General features: G+C 41.2%; 1 protein-coding gene across 2 annotated transcripts in view; it reads left to right on the plus strand.

Moving 5' to 3' along the window:
- Positions 1–3,767: 3,767 nt before the first annotated feature.
- LOC111161911 (cytoplasmic FMR1 interacting protein 1) overlaps positions 3,768–24,781 on the plus strand; it is a 116,234-nt gene continuing 95,220 nt past the window's right edge. For both annotated transcript variants that reach the window (XM_022525981.1, XM_022525982.1), the window contains exon 1: positions 3,768–3,915. The gene's annotated coding sequence lies outside the window, so the exon portion shown is untranslated. The remainder of the gene's footprint in view (positions 3,916–24,781) is intronic.

The following is a 24,781-nucleotide window of genomic DNA, read 5'->3' on the forward strand; positions in this document are numbered from 1 at the left end:
AGTTGCATACTCCACTGCCTGAGCTAGCCAAGAGCCCCTCTATAACTTTTTTAAAAGGCAGCTTTTTTGTTCGATCATCTGTTTTCTAGTTCACTGATACTTGTCCTTTATTGTTTCTTTCACTTCTATTTTCTTTGGATTTCATTTGCTTTTTTTTCCCTAATGTTTTTGAGGTGGAAATTTAGATAATTGATTTTAACCCTTTCCTGTTTTACAATATATGCATTTCATATAAACTTTCCCTCTGAGCATTCATTTAGATGCATCTTGCAAATTTGGATGTTGCTTTTTCGTTATTAATTCAGCATATTTAAAATTTTCCATTTTGATTTCTCCTTTTATCAAAAGATTATTTAGAGGTACATTATTTTATTCTATAACATTGGAGCATTTGCAAAGTTGTGCTTTTATTATTGCTTTCTAGTTTAATTCCATCATGGTCAGAGAAGGTACTATATGATTTCAACCCTTTGAAATCTGTTGAGATTTGTTTTACTTCCTAGCATATGGTACATTTTATGATGTTATGTACATATTTGAAAACTTTGATTCTTCTTAGTAATATCTTGAAGATTCAGTATAAAGGTTTTGAACATCGTTTATTAAATACAATGTATTCTGTATTCTGTTTTGTGAGGATACTCTCTGGTTCAAATAGATCAATTGTTTTTTATTTTATTTATTTAAAAAATATTTTTTTATTTAAGTAATCTCTGCCCCCAATGTGGGGCTCAAACTCACAACCCCAAGATCAAGAGTCCCATAGCTCTTTCAACTGAGCCAGCCAGGCACTCCAGTTAATTGTTTCTTAAATTTTTCTGTATCATTACTTATTTTTGTGTCTGCCTGTTCTATCAATTACTAAAAGAGGATTAGGATCTCTAATTATGACTATGCACTTCTTCTTTTGACTCTTTTTCCCAAGCATTCCGCAGCTTATTTTGTGTACACATACTTAAAATTTTTTTCTTAATTAGTTGATCTGTTTATCTTTATCGAATGTCCCTTTTAATTTCTTTTTTTAAAGACTGATTTATTAGAGAGAGAGAGAGAGAGTGCAGGTGGGGAGGTGCAGAGGGAGAGGGAGAGAGAGTCCTTTAAACAAACTCCTCACTTGAGTGCAGAGCCCAATACAGGGCCCCTGGCCAAGCCAAGGTGGGGGGCTGGAGGGGGAGCCCTGGGTAGGGAACTCCATCTCACAACTGTGAAAACAGAACCAGAGCTGAAACCGAGAGTGTGACACTTAACCTACTGCACCACCCAGGAGCCCCTGTCCTTTTTATTTCTGGTGACACTTTGTCTTGAAGTCTTTGATATTAATAGAGTCACTCCAACTTTCTTATGATTATTATGTAAATGGTATATTGTTTTCCATCTTTTTAAATTTTTTTTAAAGATTTTATTTATTTATTTGACAGACAGAGATCACAAGTAGGCAGAGAGGGAGGCAGAGAGAGAGGACGAAGCAGGCTCCCTGCTGAGCAGAGAGCCTGACGCAGGGCTCGATCCCAGGATCCTGGGATCATGACCTGAGCCGAAGGCAGAGGCTTCAACCCACTGAGCCACCCAGGCACCCCTATTTTTTATTTTTTTAAAAAATATTTTATTTATTTATTTGACACAGAGAGAGAGAGAGAGATCACAAGCAGGTAGAGAGACAGAGAGAAGGGGAAGCAGGCTCCCCACTGAGCAGAGACCCCGATGTGGGGCTCGATCCCAGGACCCTGGGATCATGACCTGAGCCAAAGGCAGAGGCTTTAACCCACTGAGCCACACAGGCACCCCTCCATCTTTTTTTTTTTTTTAAGATTTTATTTATTTATTTGACAGACAGAGCTCATAAGTAGGCAGAGAGAGAGAGAGACAGGAGGAGGAGGAAGCAGGCTCCCTGCAGAGCAGAGAGCCCAATGGGGGACTCGATTCCAGGACCCTGAGATCATGACCTGAGCTGAAGGCAGAGGCTTAACCCGCTGAGCCACCCAGGCGCCCCTGTTTTCCATCTTTTTAATGTCAATTTCTTTGTGTCCTTATAAAGCATCTCTTTTTTTTTTTAAGATTTTATTTGACTTTTTGAGAGAGAGCATGATGAGTGAGGGCAGGGGCAGAGGGAGATGGAGAAGGAGAAGCAGACCCCGCTGAGCGGGAGTCCAGTTAAGGCTGGATCCCAGGACCTGGGGATCACCACCTGAGCCGAAGGCAGACCCTTACCTGCTTAACCTACAGAATCCCCCCAACCCCGTCCGCACCTCAAAAGTATGTCTCTTTTAAATAGCATATAATTGGGATTTGTTTTATTCAACGTGACAATTTATTTTTAATTGGAGTGTTTAGTCCATGTATATTTAATATAATTGCTAATATGGTTGGATTTAAGCCTAACAGCTTGCTATTTGTTACTGCTTATCCGATGTGCTTTTTGCTTCTTTGCTGCCTTCTTTGGATGGAGTATATTTCAGCATTCTATTTTATTTCTTCTCTTGGATTTTTAGCTGTGCCTCTTATTTTTTTTATTAGTTGTTTTAGGAATTACAATATTTTTTAAAATATCACAATACACCATGAATTTGTATTCTATCACTTCACCTGCAGTGTAAAACAAAATAAAACAAAACAAAACCCTTTGGAACCTAACGTTGAGGCTCAGCCCTGGGCAGAGAGAAACAGTAATCTGACTAAAAATGTGTGGGCTGGGAACCAGAAAGTCACTCAAAACGCATGCTTTGTAGGAGTGTCAGGGACCTCCAGGAACTTCTTTAAAAAAAAAAAATGTTCTCTGAATATTTAGACAACCGGTAGATTCTGGTCTAGTCAGGATCCATTTGCTGTGACTTTTTGCATTATCCAGAGGACAGACGGAAGTAAGCAAACAAACCTCTTGTGGTTTTCATAGTCTAGTGGCCAGATTAGAATACTTGATGCCCATCATTATTGTTCTTCATTAGAACCAGAATGCCAGTGGGTGGGTGAAGGGGAAGTGGATAGGTGGTGGTCGGTGCGTAGTTTAGGGTAATTTTTCTCGTAACCATGCTTGTGACAAGCTTACTCCATTCACTGTTTTCATATAATTTGTCACTGAACTGACCTGTCTCAGGATTGTTCTGGGGGTCTTGTTCAAATCAAGTTTTCTTCTGTCAGCTATTCCCACAGGCCTGCACACGGGTTTACCCCTGGCTCAGAGAAAGATGGCGTTGTACAGATGGGATCACTGCAGGGGCCCGTCGAAGTCATATTCTCCTAGTTGGCTGAGCTCTGGCGGTATGTACCTGTCGCACCCAGTACCTCATCGCCTGCCACGCTACGGCCTGCGAAGCGCAGGTGTGCGCACCTCCTACCTGGTAGTGGCGCCGGGTGGGAGCGCGCTGGGTGCTCGCCCCCCGCCCCCGGCTCCCGCCACGCCTCTTCAGCAGCCCATCCACCCACAGCCCTGATCCGGTGGAGACCCGGTGCAGGGTGCAGATCTCCGCCCCTTTTCCTCCACGAGCCCAACGGCTGCCCTGGGGGGAGTCCCACAGCAGTACTGCCCAGCAGTCCTACGCAGAGCTGAGGTCGTCTAAGCCGGCAGGTGGCTCTCCGAGATCTCCCCAGAGAGCATCTTAGGCAGCCAGAGGAGAGCACGGCCAGGGCCTCTCCGTCGCCTCCTTACAGCGGATAGGCATAAGGCGTGCGCTGCCAGGCAGGATCCGCGGGGCTGTGGAGAGCGCACCGGGCAAAGGAGGGAGCAGCCAGGCGGCGGCCGGAGCGCGGAGGGAGGAGCGCCAGGAGGAAGAGGCCGAGCCTGGAGAGCCCCCGCCCCGGGAGGAAGGGGAGGAGGCCGGGTGCTTCCTGGCGCATTCCCGGCCCGCCCGAGTGACTCACTCAGCCAGGAAACTCCCAGAGCCTGACTGGGACCCCGGAGCCACCGCCGCCCCGACCCAGGTGAGGAAGGCTGCTGACCCTGCCCAGCCCTGCAACTCCTGTGGGGTACGGGCGGACCCTGGAACCCAATCGGGCATTATGGCAAAGGGGCCGCATCCCGGCCCCGCGGGCGGCCAGGACTTGGTTCTCCGCGGCGCGGCCTCCCAGCCGGCGCGGCCTCCCGGGAATCGCCCCGGCCCCGGCATGCCATTTTCCGAGCCTCCGAACCCCCAGTTGGAGCGCATCCCTGTCTGTGCTACCGTGGACACCCTCACATTCCCTGCCCCAAAGCCTTTCGACCCTTGACCCCTGACCCCGCGCCCCCGGCCCCTGCGCCCGGCTTCCCGCATCCGTAGCCCCTGGCACGTGGCAGAGCTCCAGTGAGGAGGGTATGTATATTGGTGTTTTGTAGTTATTGTTGGAAAGTAAGGCGCAGACAGCTTGGACTGATACCGTGCGACTAGACCCGAACCAGTTTTTGCTTCTTTGTGCCCCTCTCTGAGGAAAGGAGGGAGACTCTGGCCAAGCGAAACCATTTTACAGATTCTTGGAGATGAGTTTTGGGCTTTGTTAAGGCGCCAGGATTGTTAACGTGGGCAGCGCTGTTCGCACAGCCATACTGAATTGTGTATTTTAAGCCTGAAATGCGTGCGTTTAGTTTGCAGCACGTTGTGGGTGTGAGAAAAATGGTGAGAGTAATTTGGAAATGGGGTTTAAGGAGTGTTTTTTAAGCTGGGAGTGGCGTCCAGACCATGTCCACTCGTGTTATGTCTGAACAGTACAGATAGCAATTGCTTATGAAACCCAGGGTTGGATGATCTTCGCTTCTGTGGGTAACTGAGACTTTGGAGTGTTTCTTTTCTAGTAGTAGAGGGTACTGTGTGCTGCATTGGACAGTTTTTGCTGCTTCTTGAGCCCAGGGGAATTTCTTGGCCTTTTTCTAATACTATTCCTTAAATGATTCGTGATTGAAGCAGCAGTGGTACCTGGTGCCATATATCAGATTGCTGTGCTTGACTCCGTCACTAACTCAGAGTACTTAGTGATTGTGCCAGAAAATCTTCTCCAGGTTCAGCAGCCAGAGGCGGCAGTTTCTGGTTGCTGTGCTCTGGGGTGCCTCTACCACTGAGAGTCCCACCTTTGCTGTTCCTTATCCTTGAATGTCATAGTGGTTTTCCATGTGAAGTGTCAATGTGCAGGCACAGAGCTGAAAAGAAGTCACTATTATTTAAACTTGGACCACAGCAAGTATGCATTTGTAGGAATTCAGTAGGAATTTGGTGCTAATATTTTGATTCCCTGCTGCCTTCTTCCCCTGCAGCATTATCTCTGTGACAGAGGCAAACAGAATTGTGGTGGAAAACATTTCCTGTGTTAACATGTATGTTCCTATGCTGATAGGTCGCTCAAAGAAAAAGTTTCTGTTTTTTTTGTGTGTGTGTGTGTTTATTTGGATTTATTTTTAAATTTACATGTAGTAAAGTTTGTTTTTCGGTGTATGATCACAAGTTTTGACAAATACACGGTCATAGGACTCCCATCACAATCAAGATACAGAACAGAAAAAAAAAAAGATACAGAACAGTTCTGTCACCCCCAAAATTCCTTCAACTGTCTCTTTGTAAGCAGCCCCTCTCCACTTTCACAACTCTTGGCAACACCTGAGTTGTTTTCCACTCCTACATTTTGCTTTTTCCAGAATATGTGTGTGGCTTAGTTTGTTTACTGTAAAGCATTTGAGATTAATCTATTTTCTAGTTTGTCCCTGAGGGTAAAGACATAAAGTTTTGATAAGTATACATTTAGGATACAACCTGAGAGACTGAAATAATACATTTCTTTAAAGATTTATCTATTTCTTAGAAAGAGAGAGAGAGAGCAGGCCTTCCTATGTGAGTGGGGGTAGGAGAAGAGGGAGGAAATCTCAAGCCTACTTCCACCAACCCAGAGCCCCTGGTTGGCTGGATCCCACCACCGGAGATCACCGCCAGAGGGGAAACCAAGAGGCTGTCGTTCCACTGACTGAGCCATCCAGGTGCCCCTCAAATAGTATTTTTAGGTCATGAGAAAAATTATAAAATGCCCACTTATTAAAAAAATAGAAAAGCACAGAACCATGTATATTAAAAGTGAAATTCCTTCAGTACTTCTGTGGTACTATATAGCCTTTTCTGTATATACATGTAGTTTTTAGTTTTTTTGTGTCCTTTAGTAACATAATGAGATTATATTGCATATATCATCATACCTTTCCACCTAATGATTTTGGCTCATTTTAAGATCTTGGAGATCCTTTCGTGTTGGCATATGCGGTATGTATACGCAGATTTTTCTTCACTCTTTTTTTTTTTTTTTAAGATTTTATTTATTTGAAAGAGAGTGAGCAAGAGAGCTCACATGTGCATGAGCAGGTGGAGGGGCAGAGGGAGAGGGAGAAGCAGACTCCCTACTGAGCAGGGATCCCAGGACCCAAGGTCATGATCTGAGCCGAAGGCAGATGCTTAATCCACTGAGCCACCCAGGCGCCCCTCCTTCATTCTTTTTAACGGTTGTATAGTATTCCTTGGTGTGGGTATATTTATTTAATCAGCCTCTTGTTATTTGACATTGTTCTTTCATATTTGTTACCACCATAGTGCTTTTGTTTATAGCTTTGTGCACATACTCAAGCCTACTATTCTGGAAGTGAGTTTGGGTTAAAATAATAGCTAACATTTCTTGAGCACCTATGCTCCAGCATTGTTCTAAGCCAGGGCTATTTTTCCTGTAAAGGTCCAGATGAAGAATATTTGTGCCTTTTGGGGCCATATGGTTTTTATTACAACTACTTCATTCTACTGTTGTAACATCAAAGCAGCATAGACAATATGTGATGAGAGCGTGGTTGTGTTTTAATAAAACTTTAGTTACAGAAACAGGCATTGTTGCTAATTCTTGTTCTAAGTACTTTACATACTAATTATTCTCACAACCATCAAAGGTAGGTGCAGTTATTGGATGAGGAAATTGACAAAGAGAAATGGAGTATATGTCCAAGATTATATGCCTGATAAGTAGCAGAGCCAGACTTTGAATCCAATCACCTGACTCACATACTTCAGTTTAAAAATTAGAAAGAATCTGCCCAATATACCTTGCCCCAAATGTTATAATCTACAATCTGACCCTCACACACTTACTGAATCACCTGTGATTCTTTTCAGGCACTGTGCTTGCTCAGGTACCACTCCAGAAGCATTTGCCTCTCCACTTCCCTGTTGTTCTCACTCTGTGACTGTGTTCTGGCTTTTGGTTTGCATTGCACTAGCACTGCCTTATAGAGAGATCAGGTCAATGCCTAGAAGACAGAGACTTGAGCAGGTGAAATCAGGTTGGGTCCTGGCAAGTCTTTTGCTTTGATTGTTGATTCTGTCTGCTCCAGTGTGATTATCTGAGGTCACATGGGCACATTTCTTGGCCTACCTTGACACATTTTCCTTCTTTGGTAACATGGGAAAAGTACCTCTTAGATTCTCATGAAGATCAAATAAGACAATATAGGAAAATACTGTAGAAGGAGCAGTTATTATTAGTGCTATGTTTTCTGAAGTTTTTATACTAGAAAAATGTATTTTATAAAGGTGAAGTTTTAAGTAACCCGTTGAAGATATTTTTATTGTTTTTGCTATTAAAATTTAACCATCTCTTAGCAGTCATGGGATAGTATGGATTAATAACACCTACATAATTTAAGAATTTTATTTTAGCCACTTCAATAAGGACAGAGAAAGAAAAGGCATGCAAGTTGGCAGGGGAAATGAAACTCTTATTTGCAGACAACGTGATAATCTACATAAAAATCCAAGGCATTTATGAAAATGCTATTAGGACTAGTAAGTGAAATTAGTAAGATCACAAAATACAAAGTCAACACATGTCAGTCAGTCACTCTACATACTAGCAATGTATGATTAGAAGGTGAAACTTTAAAATACCATTTTCAGTAGCTTCAAAAAATCAAATACTTAGATATAAATCTAAAACCACAGGATCTATGTCCTGAAAATGACAGAACGCTGATGAATGAAAACAAAGGTGATATAAATAAATAGAGAAGTCAGGGTTTGGAACACTCATCATAGTAAAGATGTCAGTTCTCTCCAAATTGATCTCTATATTTAACATAATTCTAATCAAATATCTCAGCAAAGAGATTTTTTTAAACTCCTTTTTGAGGTATAACGTACATAATTCACCTACTTGAGTCATGCAGTGATTTACAGTAGATTTATAGGGTTGTACAGTCATCACCATAACCAGTTTTAGAACATACTTTTTAGCCCAGTAAGATTCCACATGACCCAAAAGGTAATCCCCATTTCTAACCCTACTCTAGCTAATCACTAATTTATTTTCTATCTTCTGCCTTTTCTGACCATTTAACATAAAGGAAAGTATACAATTTGTAGTCTTTATGTGTGGCTTCTTTCACTGAAAATACCATTTTTGGAGTTCATTTCTGTTGTAGCATGTAATTCATTCCTTTTTGGTACATTGTATTCCATTGTATGGATATATCACCTTTTCTTTATCCATTTGCCAGATGATGAACTATTGGTTGTTTTCACTTTTTTGCCTGTTAGGAACAATGCTGCTGTAAAGACCCATGTGCAAGTCTTTATATGGATATATGTTTTATTTTCTTTTAGGTAAAAACCTAGTAGTGTTATTGCAGGGTCATAAGAAAATTTAATTAAAAAATTCTTTTAAAGATTTACTTATTTACTTGAGAGAAAGAGAGAACACACGAGGTGGGGAAGGGCAGAGGGAGAGAGAGAGTCTCAAGCAGACACTTTGCTGATGCTGGGCTTAATCTCGTGACCCATGAAATCAGGACCTGAGCTGAAATCAAGAGTTGAACACTCAACTGACTGAGCCACCCAGGTACCTCTATGTTTAATTTTTTTAAAAGAAACCTCAACAGGATGTTTTTATAAATAAAAGACAAGCTGGCGTGCCTGGGTGGCTCAGTGGGTTAAAGCCTCTGCCTTCGGCTCAGGTCATGGTCCCAGGGTCCTGGGATCAAGCCCCACATCAGGTTCTCTGCTCCGCGAGGAACCTGCTTCCTCCCCTCTCTCTCTGCCTGCCTCTCTGCCTACTTGTAATCTCTGTCAAGTAAATTAAAAAAAAAAAAAAAAAAAAAAGCTGGTTTTACACTTTATATGAAGGGGGAAATAAACTAGAATAGCTTTAAAAATGTTTAAAAACAAAAATAAATTAGAGGAATCACTCTACCTGATTTTATTTTACTAAGGTAAATGTTAACATTTACCATATTAACCATTGCAAGTGTACAGTTTAGGAGAATTAAGTACATTTACATTTTGTGCAACCATCACCACTATTCATCTCCAGAACTTTTTCATCATCCCAAACTGAAATTCTGGCCCATTAAAAAAAAAATCTCCATTCGTGTATTTCCCCAGCATCTGGCAACTACCATTCTACTTTCTATGAACTTGACTATTACAGCCATATATAAAAATGCAGTTGTACATTATTTTTCCTTTTTTTTCTGGCTTATTTCATTTGGTATGTCATTTGGTATGACTATTTGGTTTGGCATCCATTTGTATCATGTATCGGAATTTAATCCCTTTTTAAGGTCAAATAATATTCCATTGTATGTATATACTGTATTTTCTTTGTCCAGTCATCTGTTGATGGACATTTGGGTTGTTCCCACCTTTTGCTACTGTAGAATGCTACTATGAACATGGGTGTACAAATACCTCTTTCAGATGCTGTTTTCAATTCTTTTGGGTAGATACCCAGAAGTGGAATTGCTGGATCATATGGTAATGCTGTGTTTAGTTTTTGTTTTTTGTTTTTGTTTTAGGAATTGACATACTGTTTTCCACAGCAGCTGCACCAACATTCCCAACAATGTACAGGGGTTCCAATTCCTTCACATCCTTACCAACACTTTTTTCTGGTTTGTTGGTTTTTTTGGTTTTGATAAAGCCATCCTGATGGGTGTGAAATGGTATCTCATTCTGGTTTTGATTTGCATTTTCCTAATGATTAGTAATGTTGAGCATCTTTTCCTGTACATATTTGCCATTCATATATCTTTAGAGAAAGATATTCTGTTTGAAGTCCTTTGTACACTTTTTAATCATGTTGTTTGTCTTTTTGCTGTTGAGTTAGAGGAATTCTTTATGTGTTTTGGATACCAATCTCTCATCAAATATATGATTTGCAGATATTTTCTCCCGTTCTGCAAGTTGTCTTTTCACTCATTGACATCATCCTTGGGTGGGTGTGCTTGTTTTTAATTTTCACGTCTAGTTTATGTATTTTTTTCTTTGTTGCCGGTGTTTTGGTGACATATTTAAGAAATTGTTCCCAAATCCAAATCCAAAATCATGAAGCTTTTCCTATATATTTCCTTACAAGAGTTTTATAGTTTTACCTCTTATGTTTAGCTTGTTGTTTGTTTATTTGAGTTAACTTTTATAGGTAGTGTAAGCTAATGGCCAGTTTAATTCTTCGCATGCAATTATCCAGTTTTCCCAGCACTATTTGTTTTTTTTTTTTTAAGATTTTGTTTATTTATTTGACAGAGATCACAAGTAGGCAGAGAAGCATGCAGAGAGAGAGGGGGAAGCAGGCTCCCTGCTGAGCAGAGAGCCCCGATGTGGGGCTTGATCCCAGGACCCCGAGATCATGACCCTAGCTAAAAGCAGAGGCTTTAACCCACTGAGCCACCCAGGCGCCCCTCCCAGCACTATTTGTTAAAAAGACTGTCCTTTTCCCATGCAATGATCTTGACACCCTTGTTGAAAATCACTGACTTATAAACAAGGGTTTATTTCTGGGCTCTCTGTTCTGTGTCATCAGTCAGTGTGTCAATCTTTATGCCAGTACCACATTTTTTGTTTACTGTTGCTTTATAGTAAGTTTTGAATTCAGTAAGTGTGATACCTATAACTTTGTTGTTCTTTTTCAAGATTCTTTTGGCTATTCTGGGTACCTTGCAATTCCGTATTAATTTGGGGTGTGATTTTCTAGTTTTGCAAAAAATACTGTTGGAATTTTGAAAGACATCACATCAAATCTGTAGACAGCTTTGAGTTATGTTGTCATCTTAGCAATATTAGGTCTTCCAGTCCAGGGATGTGAAATATATTCATTTGTGTCTTTAATTACTTTCAGCAGTGTTTTGTATTTTTAGTGTACAAATCTTTTACCTCTTGGTTAAATCTATTCTTAAATATATTTTTCTTTCTTGTTTTAAATTTTATTTTAATTCTGGTGTAGTTGGCATTCAGTGTAGTTAGCATACGGTGTTATATTAGTTTTAGGTGTGAGAGTGGACGTCTTCATCTTGTTCCTGATCCTAGGGGAAAAGCTCTGTTTTTTCCCATTGAGTATGATATTCATTGTGGGTTTTTCACATAAGGCCTTTATTAAGTTATATGTTCCCTCTAACTCTACTTTGTTGAGTTTTTATCATGAATGGATGTTGCATTTTATCAAATGCTTTTTGTGCATTTGGTGAAAGCATCATATGGTTTTTACCCTTTCTTTTATTGATATAAAACATATTTCATATTCAGAGAGGTTTTTGAAAGACGTGAATTTAGTGCCATAGTGCTACCTGTAGAGTTGGTGTTTCTGGTGATATTCTCTGGTCCTTTCTAGTCTTTGTTGCTTTTGGGGTTTTTTTCTCCACTCAAGGAGTCCCTCTTCAAATTTCTTGCAGGGCTGGTCTGTGGTCATGAACTCCTTTAGTTTTTGTTTGGGAAACTCTATCTCTCCTTCTATTCTGAATGACAGCCTTTCGGGTAAGGAAATCTTGGCTGCATATTTTTTCCATTCAGCCCATTAAATATTTCCTGTCATTCCTCTCTGTCCTGCCACATTTCTATGGTTAGACGTGCTGTGAGCCTGATCTGTTTTCCCTTGTAGGTTAGGGACTTTTTTCCCCTTGTTTCTTTCAGGATTCTTTCCTTGTCTGTGTATTTTGTGAATTTGTCTATTATATACCTTAACAGTGGTTGACTTTTGTTGAATTTAGTGGGAATTCTCTGTGCTTCTTGGATTTCAATGTCTGTGTCCTTCCTCAGATTAGGGAAGTTTTCAGCTATTTTTCTCTCTTCATTTTCTGGGACTCTATGATATAAATAAGATTATGTTTGTTGTTGTTTAGGGTTTTTTTTTTTTAGATTTTATTTATATGAGAGAGAGAGAATTAACGTGCACATGACCAGAGCATGAGTTCAGGAGGGGCAGAGAGAGGGGGAGAAGCAGGCTCCCTGCTGAGCAGGGGGTGGGGGCCTTAATCACAGGACCCTGGGATCATGACCTGAGCCAAAGGCAGATGCTTAACCAGCTGAGCCACCCAGCTTCTACATGTAGATTTACAGTTTTGTTTTTTCAGACCTCTGAATGATTTATTGGGTTTTTCAGAATGATTTGATAGCAGTCTACCTGTGTTCAAGAGACAAGACACACTTAGGGTCCCCTACTCCTCCAACACTTAACTCTTGAACTGTTGAGGATTTTTGCATGTGTGTTCCAGAGATACTGTCCTGTAGGTTTTTTTTTAGTGGTGTCTTTATCTGCTTTTGATATCATGGTAATGCTGGCCTCATGGAATGAATTTGGAAGTTTTCCTTCCTCTTCTATATTTTGGAATAGTTTGAGAAGAATAGGTATTAAGTCTTTAAATGTTTGGTAGAATTCACCTGTGAAGCTATCTATTCCTAGACTTTTGCTTTTTGGTTTTTTGATTACTGATTCAATTTCATTACTGCTAATCAGCCTGTTCAAATTTTCTCTTTTTCTTGCTTCAATTTTGGAGGTTATGTGTTTCTAGGAATTTATCCATTTCTTCTAGGTTTTCCAATTTGTTGACATAGTTTTTCTTAATAGTCTCTTAAAATCATTTGTATTTCTGTGGTGTCAGTTGTTATTTCTCCTCTTTAATTTGTGATTTTGTTTATTTGAGTCCTCTCTCTGCCCCCCCCCCCCTTTTTTTTTTTTTTTTTTTTTTTTTTTTTTAAATGAGTCTTGCTGGAAGTTTATCAGTTTTGTTGATCTTTTCAAAGAGCCAGTTCCTGGTTTCATTGATCTGTTCTATTGTGGGTTTTTTGTTGTTGTTGTTTCTTTATCATATATATTTATTCTAATCTTTACTATTTTCTTCTTTCTGCTGGTTTTGGGTTTTGTTTGTTATTCTTTTACTAGCTCTTCTAGATGGTAGGGCAGGTTATTTGAGATTTTTCTTGCTTCTGGAGGCAGACCTGCATTGCTGTGAACTTCCCTCTTAGAACTGCTTTTGCAGCATCCCAAAGATTTTGGATTGTTGTGTTTTCATTTTCATTTGTCTCCAGGTATTTTTGTATTTTCTCTTTGATTTCCTGGTTGACCCACTCATTATTTAGTAGCATGTTGTTTAACCTCCGTATATTTGTGCTCTCCAGATTCTTTCTTGTGGTCGATGTCTCATTTTATAGCATCATGGTCAGAAAAGATGCATGGTATGACTTTAGTCTTTTTGAAGTTGTTGAGATTTGTTTTTGTGGTATCATGTGATCTGTTCTGGAGAATGTTCTGTGTATACTTGAAAAGAGTGTGTAACCTGGTGTTTTAGAATGGAATATTCTGAATATATCTGTTAAATCCATTTAATCCAGAGTGTCAGTCAAAGCCAGTGTTCCCTTGTTGGCTTTCTGTGTGGATGATCTGTCCACTGATTAAAGGGCTTTAGAGGCGCCTGGGGGGCTCAGTGGGTTAAAGCCTCTGCCTTTGGCTCAGGTCATAATCTCAGGGTTCTGGGATCGAGCCCCGCATCAGACTCTCTGCTCCGTGAGGAGCCTGCTTCCTCCTCTCTCTCTGCCTGCCTCTCTGCCTACTTGTGATCTCTGTCTGTCAAATAAATAAAATCTTTAAAAAAAAAAGGGCGTTAAAGTCCTCTACTTTTATTATATTACTCTTGATTATTTCCTTTATGTTTGTTATTGTTTTATGTATTTGGGTGCTTCCAAGTTGGGGGCATAAATATTACAGTTGTTGTATTTGTCCCCCCATAGTGTCCTTCTTTGTCTCTTGTTACCATCTTTGTTTTAATGTCTGTTTGGTGCCATCTATGGGTTGATAACCTGTTTTTCTTTTCACTCTAATTTGCTTGATAAATACTTTTCCATCTCTTCCCTTTCAATCTGCATGTCTTTAGGTCTGAAATAAGTCTCTTGTTGGAACCATATAAATGAATCTTTTTTTTTATCCATTCTGTTACACTTTGATTGAAGATTTAGTCCACTTACATTCAATTATTGATAAATATGAGTTTATTGCCATTTTGTTACTTGTTTTACACTTGTTTTTGTAGTTCTTTGTTCCTTTCTTCTTTTTTTTTTTTTTTTAAAGATTTATTTATTTGACAGACAGAGATCACAAGTAGGCAGAGAGTCAGGCAGAGAGAGAGGGGGAAGCAGGCTCCCCGCCGAGCAGAGAGCCCGATGCGGGGCTCGATCCCAGGACTCTGGGATCATGACCCGAGCCGAAGGCAGAGGCTTTAACCCACTGAGCCACCCAGGCGCCCCTCCTTTCTTCTCTTAATCTCTTACATGGTTTGCTGGCTTTCTTTAAGCATTTACTTAGATTCCTTTCTCTTTATTTTATACATATCACTTGTTTTTGATTTGTAGTTATCATTAGGTTTATATATGATATCTTAGGCATATAGCTATGTTAAGTTGATGGTTGCTTAAGTTTGAACCCTTTCTTTACTCCTCTCCCCTCAACATTTATGTATATGGTATCAACTTTACATCCTTTTGTGAATCCCTTGCCATCAGTATCATTGTATAGATATATTTAATTTTATTACCTTTATTGTTCCTGCTTTTCTTACTTCTACTTATGGCCTTTCCTTTCCAGTCAGAGAGAGTCTCCTTGAACATTTCTTGTAAGGCTGGTTTAATGGTGATGAATTCCTTTATCTTTTGTCTGAGAAACTCTGTCTTTTCTTCTGTCTTGCAGGATAGAATATTCCTGGTTGCAGGTTTTTTTCTTTCAGCATTTAAATATATCATGCTACTCTCTTCTGGCCTGCAGTGTTTCTCCTGAAAAATCCACTGATAGCCTTATGGGGTTTTCCTTGTATGTAACTGTCTCCTTTTCTTTTGCTGCATTAACTTTTTTTCTTTATCACTACTTTTTACTATTTTAATTACTGTGTCTGTCTGTGGAGCTTCTTGGGTGGTTTTGTTGGTGGCTGTCTGTGCCTCCTGGATGTAGATTTCTTCACCAAATTTAGGAAGTTTTCAGCTGTTATTTTTTAAAATAAATTTTCTGTTCCTTTTCTCTTTTCCTTCTTGGATACCTATAACGAGAATTTTATCATGCTTGATGATATTGCTGAGTTCCCTTAGTCTGTTCTCATTTTTTTATTATTATTTCTCTCTCTCCTGTTCAGCTTGGTTGCTCTTCGTTACTGTATCCTACAGGTCACTGATCCATTGTTCTGTTTCCTCTAGTGTATTTTTAATTTCGTTTATTGAGTTCTTCATCTCTGATTGATTCTTTTTTATGTCTTCTCTTTTTTGAGAGTCTCCTTGAAATCCTCCACTTTTTTCTCAAGTCCACGGAGAAAAAAGTCCGGTATCTTTATAATTCTCTATAAGGCATATTATTTATCTCTGTTTTGTTTAGGTCTCTTGCCATGATTTTTCTGTTCTTTCATTTGGGACATATTCCTTTGTCTTCTCATTTAGTCTAACTTTCTGTGTCTGTTTCTGTGTGTTAGAAGAGCTATGTTTCCTGCTCCTGAAAATAATGGCCTTATGAAAAAAGAGGTCTTGAGGTGCCTTATGGTGCAATGTCTCCTATTCACCAGAACCTGGCATTTCAGAAATGTCTTCTATGTATATTGCATTTGCCCTGCTTTTGTGGCTGAGCTGCATTTGCCTTCAGTCCAGTTATGTGCGGTGGCTCTCTTTGCCTGTTGTGGTCAAGTTTTGGTCCTTTTGTTGTTAGGGGGTTAGTCTGGGGCTCTCTTGGTCTTGAGTTGAGTCAGATCATGCATTTGCCAAAACTCTAGTAGCACTGAACTGAAGGGTGCTTCCCTTGTGTTGTCTGCCGAGGATCTTTCATTGGTGGGTGGGGCCTGTGGTCAGACCAAATGTCTATGCCCACCCACTGCTGGGGCTGCTGTCTAACTGGTGTGTATGGTTATCTTCTCTTCTCCCTGCGCAGAGTCACTTTGAAGTGGTGCACCTCTTTGGGTGAGCCAAGGGTGTATTGGATGAGGTAGTCCCTAGGAGAATGCCAGGATGGGGCTCCACAGTGCCTGCAGAGTCTGAGCTGGCCCAGTGCAGGACCTGCTACTGCCTGGGTAAACTGTCTAGGCTGGCTGATTTGGTGGAGGTGTACATGGGGGTGAGGTGTGCTGTAAGCAAGCTAGGTATGGAGTGTTGGTGCTGCACTGGCTTCCGAAGGTGTCCTTATATCTATGCTGGGGGGAGTTGGTTGGAGGGGCCGTAGGGAATGGCACCCACCAGTTCTTTTGTTCCTGGAGAAGTCTCCCAAAGATCCATGTCATTCCAGCATATGCCCCAAATTAGTAAACAAATCTCCTTCTCATACACCCCAGGCATTTCAAAATGTTGCTTTAGTGGCACTTCAGTTTGTTGTGAGGTCTCTTGAGGGCTGAGGACTCAGTTTCCTGTCACCCTTAGGCTCTCTCAAAGCTGAGCTTCTTGGTTTTTAAAGTTCCTGGTATTAAGCCCTACTGATTGTAAGAACCTGCTAAGTTAGTCCCCTCTGGTTTTCAGAGCTAAATGTTATGGGCAGTCGTCTGCCCTGTGCTGGTGCATTGTACAGGGGTCTGTTTCTTTCACCTTTCCATGCCCACAGTGTACCTCCCTCTGGAGGACAGTCCCATGGGTCCATGTGGCTCTCGACCATTTCTCTGCTCTTCCTACCTTTTCTGTGGCCTCTTCTCTACATTTAGCTGTGGAAAGTCTGTTCTGCCAGTCTTCAGGTCATTTTCTGGGTTATTCACACTGATGTGGGTGTTACCGAGTTGTATCCACTGGATGAGGTAAACTCAGGATCCTCCTTTTTACGCTTGATCTTAGCCAAAAGGCCAAGAAACGATAGGATTCTCCTTTTTAAAAAATGTTGATGCTACTGTAAATGGAATGTTCATTCCCTCCCTCCCTCCCTTCTTTGCTCCCTTCCTCCCTTCCTTCTTTCCTTTTTTTAAGGTTTTATTTATTTATTTGAGAGAGAGCAAGCATGTGTGTGAGAGAGTGGGTATACCTGGGGGGAGGTGCAGAGGGAGAGAAAGAAGCAGACTCCCCGTTGAGCATAGAGTCCAACCCAGGTCTTGATCCCAGTACATGACCTGAACTAAAGGCAGCTGCCTGCCTGAGCCACTCATACACCCCTAGAATGTTTTCTTAATACATTTTCTGGTTGTTCACCTGATTTTTATGTGTTGCTTTTGTTTCTTGAAGCTTTGCTGAATTCATTTATTAGTTCTAACTTTTTTTTGGTAGAAGTTTTGGGATATTGTACATAAAAGATTATATTCATGTATTATAAAGCTGTGTTGTTAGATGCATATGTGTTTATAATTGTTAAATCTTGCTGAGAGATTGGATCTTTTATTATGTTTTTAGTATTGATTTTTATCCTCAAGTCTATGTTGTCTTATTTTATCTAATATTAGTAAAACTACTTTTGCCCACTTTTGGTTTCTCCTTATGTGTTGTATCTTTTTCTGTGCATTTAGCTTCACCTTGTTTTTAACTTTGAATTAAAATATGTCTCTGATAGCATATAATTGGTTCATTTTTAAAAATTCAAGGTGTCAGTGTCTGCCTTTGGATTGTCTAGTCCATTTATATTTTGTATAAATACTTACATGGTAGGATTTATAGCTGCCATTTTGTTATTTGTCTTCCTTATATCTGGAGAACCTTTGGCCGCAAGTGGGGGCCTTAAGCACAGGAACTCTGCAAGCACTGTTGGAGAGCCTGGGCCATGAGTGGGGTGTAAACATGTCAGCTCTGGCCTAATTTTAGGTTATCTAATAGGATTTCCGAACATTCCAGGGATAAGATTTGCATTTGTATAAATTTTCTTCATTGAGCATGGTCTCAAGGAAATAGGGATGTGTTTTTTATCTCTGTTGGTTTAAGCCTGGTGTGCATTTATACTGTTCAGCAGAAGCTCATTAAGCATTCATTTAACTGATTGCTCCCCCACCCAGTTTTATCATGACTGCCTCCTCTCTATGCATGGTTGTGGGGATAGAAATGATGGATCTTGAACATGCCTTCCAGAATTTTTAGTTGTGAATAAGACAGATGGGTAGTGATAACTACTATGATCTAGAAACCAGAATATTTGTGATTTGTATTTATATCTCAGATACTCCACTAGCCAAACTTATTAGATCCAGTTCTTTGCTCTCCCTTGGGTATGTTTTACTCCACAGTGGAAAAGAACCAGTGCTTAGAGAGCACTCAGTTCCCTTCTTGGATCCTGATTCTATACCCAGAATTTTGTGCCCAGAGCTAGCATGATCATTCCTTGTGCACATGTTGTCTTGGCCAGGACAGTGGGAATGGGCATTTATTTATCCTTAAAGATAATCTTCAGAAGAAGGGACACTTTGCTCTAAAAAATCTTGTAGCCTCAAGTCAGAAGTACTGATGAGGATTTGCATTGTATTTAAATCCCTACTCCAGCTACTTATTTTAAATAATTTTCTTCTTTTTCCACAAGTAAGGACCAGTGTGTGTGTGTGTGTGTGTGTGTGTGTGTGTGTGTGTGTGTGTAGAGAGAGAGAGAGAGAGGGGGGGAGGAAGAGAGATGAAGTTATCTTAAGGAGTTGGCTCACAGGATGTGGAGGCTGGCAAGTCTGAATTCACAGTAGATAGGCTGGAGATTCAGGGAAGAGTTAATGTGGTTACTTGAGTCCAAAGGCAGGATGGAGGCAGAATTCCCACCTTTTTAGAGGACCTCAGTCATCTTATGTTTTCTTTCGTAGCTGTCAACTGATTAGATGATGCCCACCAACAATGTGGGGGGTAATCTGCTTTACTCAATAACTACTGATTTAAATGTTAATCACATCTAAAAAATACCTTTATAGCAACATCTAAACTGGCATTTGACAAAAGTGGAGTAATACCATAGCATAGCCAAGTTATCACATAAAGTTAGCCATCACATTTTTCCATTGAATTAATAATATTTAACTTTTTAATTTTTTAAAGATTAATTTTCATTTAACTTTTCTTTTATGTTTTAATAATTTGCCTCTTAAATAAATGCCTCTTCCAAATAAGACTGGCTGAGTGCATCCTGCAAGGGATCCATGCAAAGGGTGCACATGTTGAGGTGGGGAGCTCCTTGCCCTCCAGAACTGCCAGCTGAGTAAAGGGAGAATCAACAGTCCCCCACTGCCCTCCACCAGAGAAAGGGAACACATCCTTTCACATATGTTGCTGGCAGACCATACACATGAGATGTGGGGAGCTATAACCTTTTCCATGTCCACATACAGCACACCCCACACCAGAAATGAACAGAGTGGGGTGAGCCCACTTGGGGATGTGTCTGCCAGGATGGCCAAGGACTGGGACAGCTGCCATAGAGGCTGTGACTTCCTGACTTGCACTTCTGTGAGACCCTGTGCTGGGTTTGCTATATATCATTTATATTCCAGTCACACATTTTGGGCTTACCCATAGGTTGTGTGGAATTAGTTGTGATTCTGGAAGGGCTTTTGAGAAGCTTTTGGATCTCTCTGTTGCCCTGATTCTGCCACAAGGTCAAGGCAGGAAGGGAGATGTGCTATATTGTCTGATCTCTAGGTGTGACTCAACCTCGGGGACCCCCTCAGATGGGTAAGGGTGGTCTTGTGCACCTTGGTCACACGTGCCCTTCCTGCAGACTCTAAGTGTGAAAGTCTCAGGTCACCTCTGAATTCTCCCTTTTTACACAGGTGGCTTTCTTCATAGTTAGCCAAGATGATGTATTTGAGAATGTGCTTAGAACTTGTGTGCCTCAGGAGCTTCTTGATTTCATTTAGAGTAATTGGAGAGCATGCCCCCACGAGACAGCCCTGCCAGCTCTCCTAGAAGATCCTGTTATCACATATTAGCCACAGGAGGGGATATGCATGCCTGAAAGCCAAGTCACCTCTTCCAAGTTCCTTAGCTGGCCAGCTCAGCTAAGATCTGTCCAGGCCATCTTCACACTCTTGCACAGCTCTCCAAGCTTAAGAACTGATTGGTTCCTGCTGAGTGTAGCCCCATGCTGGTTCCCAGCCTCTGCCTTCAGCTGGCAGTTCCCATGAAGGAGTGATGGAGTAGTGCCATATCATACCATATCTCTACCCATATCCCAAGTCGATGCATCTGAGTTCCTCATGTTGCCTGAAAATTTAGTTTAAATAAATTATACACACTCGGTATTTCTCCTTTCATCTTTTATCTGCTTTATTAGCTCCCCCTGCAAAAAAAAAAAAAAAGTGATTTTGGCAAGCACAGCATTTCACATCCCTGTCCTCTCATCTGCTTGCTCCATCTCTAAAATGACTCTAAGCATGAATTCCAGTTGGTGGTTTATAAGCATGAACAGTGTCTGTATCCGGTTTGGTGGGTGAATCATAAAGTATGTCTAGTTGATAATACATTGTAGTTTGAAAAGGACATGGCGAAGATGTAGGAGATGGTGTTGTGTGTGCTTGTTGGTTGTGGTGGCCTGTTCAGTACTTCCTGTGCCTACAACTTGGAGTGAGGCCAGTTGTTAACTGTAGAAGGTGCCAGGGGCTGCCAGTACACCTGATTTCCTCCCATCTCCAGTATCTTTGCAGGAATGAAACCTTGCCACAGGGTTTGTTTGTTAGTCCTTTAGGGCTCTTGTAACAAAGTCCGGCAGATTGGGTGTCTTAAACAACAAGAATTTATTTCCTCACAGTTATGGAGGCTGAAAGTCTAAGATCAAGGTGTCAGCAAGGGTGGTTTATCCTGACAAAGCCTCTCCTTGGCTTATAGATGGTCATCTTTTCTGTCTTCACATGGCCTTTTCTCTGTATCTGTCAGTGTCCTAATGTCTTTTTATAAGGACACTAGCCATATTGCATTAGGGCCACACTATGACCTTATTTTACCTTAATTAGTCCTATAAAATCCATTCCCCTGAGGTCTTAGGGCTTCAACATATGGGTTTGGGGTGGGGGGACCATTTCAGCCCATAGCAGTTCATTTAGTTAAAACTCAGTGTTAGCAGTGGCAATCCTCTATTCCCTGGGCCAGGCCCTCAGTGATGGGGCACCTGTGAGGCCTCAGACTTGTGGGCTTCCACTGCTTCTTGAGGAGACAGGGCAAGGGAGGGCTGGGGCCAGGTGAGTAGCTCTTAGAGTGGCTTAATTCCTTGTCCTTGTTAGGTAAAAATACAGTTGTTCCACTGTTTTCTTACACCATTTCAGAGTATGATATGGTACACCTCATATGGGAGACCAGTGTCCTGAAACAGTTTCTCAAAGTGTGGACCAGAGACTCTTTGCTTAAATCAAGGTGGGGGGGAGGGGATGGGGAGCAGGAGATGTGGGGCAGGGAGGGAGATGTTGTCGGGGGGAGGGGGGGGGGGGAGATGTGGGCGGGCTGTAAAACCACAGGTGTCCAGAGCCATTGTACCCCTAAAGAATTGGGGTGAGGTCCGAGATTTGGCATTTGTGCTCAGCCTCCCTGGTGCTTTTCTGCAGTGTTTAGTCACAGCCAGCTCATACCCCAACTCCCTGGGGACCCTTGAGGTATTGGGTGGGAAGAGTCCACTCAGGGTTTTATGTTTTTCTGAATAAAGTATTCACCTAATGTAAAGTATTCACCTTAGCAGCCTGAAAATGGCTGTTTGCAAAAACTCTTACCTCTGAAAGACTTTTAAATTACCACAGGAAAAAAAAAAGATGTGGACAATTAAAACTAAGCTGGAAGGAACTTAAGAGTTTTAAATAGGTGGGAGTGGTTGCCAGGCTATCTGCCTGGCTTGAGTGATGAAGTTTTAGAATATAAGTAGAGGTCCAGAGCCGACAACCAAGAAAGAATTTTTAAGACATCTCTGGTGCAAAAAAGTGATTTTATCAAAGTCCGGGCACAGAACCCGTGGGCAGGAAGAGCTGCTGCCCTGATATCCTGAGGAGTGGCTGATTATATACAAGGAGTTGGGTAGGTGAAGACAAAGCGGGTGCTCAGAAGGGCTGTCACTGTAAAGAAGACTGTCAGGATATTGGAGGCCTGCTTATTGTCAAGCCAAGACTGTTTTTTCCTCTAATGAGGTACTAACATGAAGACAGCTGGGAGTTTCCTGGTAGAATGTCACACTCCTATCACACATCCTTGTCAATGAGCTTTAGGTTTAGAAGAAATTCAACTTTATTTACATTTCCTTCCACCTCAGCCTCCTTCAGTTTTATGGAGGGGAGGGCGATGTTAGGGCTTCAGGAACTGAGTTACTGTCTCTGGAAGTTAGGCTATTGGTAAGATAGCTTCTTTGTTGTAAATCACTAGGACATTTGTAAACCCCAAGACTCCTATCTTGCAGGATTGTGATCTCTACAAGTTAACTATTTGTTTTTCTTTTAGCGCAGCCAGGAGTGCCTGAGGAATGTCACACATGTCACCAAGGTGGGGGGAAAGGGGGTGTAAGGTGCCAGCTTCTGCTTTGTCCTCAGCTAGCCTTCTGTTCCCTTTCATGAGGACCCTACGTGTCTGTAGGCAAAGCCACTAGCTACTGCCTCATCACTCACAGGGACGAGGGATTTGAAATGTCATATACATGTGTATTAAACTGTTCATTGCTGGCAATTACAAAATGTACAGAGACATAGAAAATAGTGTTATGAACCCTCAACAGTGATCTCCGTTTGTCTGACATATGCAGTGTTCTGAAGCAAATCCCAGATGCAGCATTTCATCTCACTTATGAATGCTTCAGTACATATTCCAAAAGATAGAGTTCCTTTTTAAGCGCATAAATAGTGTAGGGAGTTTTGTTCCTTTTTTCTGGGTCAGAAGTGGAAATGGTTTTGCATTTTCAAGATCTTTCACTATTTTCTATAAGCTATTTTTTTTTCTGATCCAAAATATCTGGGAAGTATAAAATTATTAAGTAACTGAAACTCAAAATTTGGAGCACTGTGTATTTTTAAACAAAGCCCAGCATTTTGCAGTGGTCTGAAGCATTTTGATTAAAGTACTAAAATGATCACTCCTGGGGACTGACTTGTGTGGAGGAGCCTTTTTTTTTTTTTTTTTTTTTTTTTAGATTTTATTTATTTGACAGAGAGAGAGAGAGACATCACAAGTAGGCAGAGAGGCAGGCAGAGAGAGAGTGGGGAGGAAGCAGGCTTCCTGGAGAGCAGAGAGCCCGACGCGGGGCTCGATCCTAGGACCCTGTGATCACGACCTGAGCCGAAGGCAGAGGCTTTAACCCACTGAGCCACCCAGGCACCCCAAGCCTTTTTTTTTTTTTTTAAGATTTTTTTTTTAAGATTTTATTTAGTTGAGAAAGAGTGCTCGCGCGGTGGGGAGGGGAGAGAATGTGTGCATGTGTGTGCATGAACAGGGGGGAGGGGCAGAGGGAGAAGGAGAAGCTGACTCCCCACTGAGCAGGGAGCCCAATGCAGGATTCAGTCCCAGGACCCTGGGATCATGACCTGAGCTGAAGGCAGACACTTAACCAACTGAGCCACCCAGGCAACCTGGAAGAGCCTTTCTAAAAGCTCTGCCTGAGGATGTGTGGCTTACCAGGCCCAATTCTCCTGGCTCAATCAGAAGCTTTCTTCTAGGAGTGTAGGACCCTGGGCAAAACTCCTCTCTTCCCAGACAAAGGGATTTCCAAGACAGGTGCTGTAGTTGGAAAGATGCATTTTACTCTGAAGTGGATGCAGGTGTGTCAACTTGCCATGGGTCATAGCAGTGAGGAACTACGGAAACACGCCTCCATTCAAGCACTTAGGACAGATCTGTTTTGAATATTTTTAATTCCTTTCCTCAGAACTATTATGTATCTGAGGTCCAATAAAAAACTGCTACCATTAATCAGTTTACCAAACTTTCTGTGACTCTCAACATTACTTTCAAGTTAATGCTTAGGGATTAACTATTGCCTCAAAACTGCTTCTCAGATGGGCAGTGTTTGACTTATGGTAGTGGGTCAGCAGTTTGCTGAGATGTGGGCCATGGATTAGAAACTACTTCCTTCTTGGGACAGGGCTGGCAGAGTTCTGGGTAAATTTAGAAGTGAAAGAGGAAATTCCAATGGGAAAAGGCTGAAAAAGGTCAATATGATAAAAATTTTAAACTGAAGTTTCAAAGGAAAATGTGGCATAGAAAGAAAGGCAAGTAGCCTGATCTGGAAAAAAAATGTTTGCAGCAACTTTCACATGGCTTTAATGTCTTTAATCAGTGCTATAGTGAACGCCTTATAAATTGGTAAAGAAAATGCCAACATTTCAAAGGACAAAGTAACAGGAAAACAAACTGCCAAGTCACACAAGGAAAAAGAAAAAAAAACTCAGTGGGTTTCTGTATAGGAATGTATTCAACCTTAATAACAATAACACATATGCATATTAAAAGAACATTTAGATATGGTTCCACTTACTAAATTATAAAAATGAAAGTGATCTCTGGATGCTGTGCTGAGGCTCCAGTCTGTTGTCTGTGGGACCCTGTGGAAGAGGACCTCACCTGAATCTACTTGCAGCTTTTTTTAAATTGAGATATAATTGACATGCAACATTATATGTACAACGTAATGATTTGTTACATACATATACTGCAAAATGGTCACCACAGTAAGTGTAGGCAATATC

This window comes from Enhydra lutris, unplaced genomic scaffold (assembly GCF_002288905.1).
Source record: "Enhydra lutris kenyoni isolate GAN:26980312 unplaced genomic scaffold, ASM228890v2 scaffoldscaffold87, whole genome shotgun sequence".
In the NCBI taxonomy this organism is placed as follows: domain Eukaryota; kingdom Metazoa; phylum Chordata; class Mammalia; order Carnivora; family Mustelidae; genus Enhydra; species Enhydra lutris.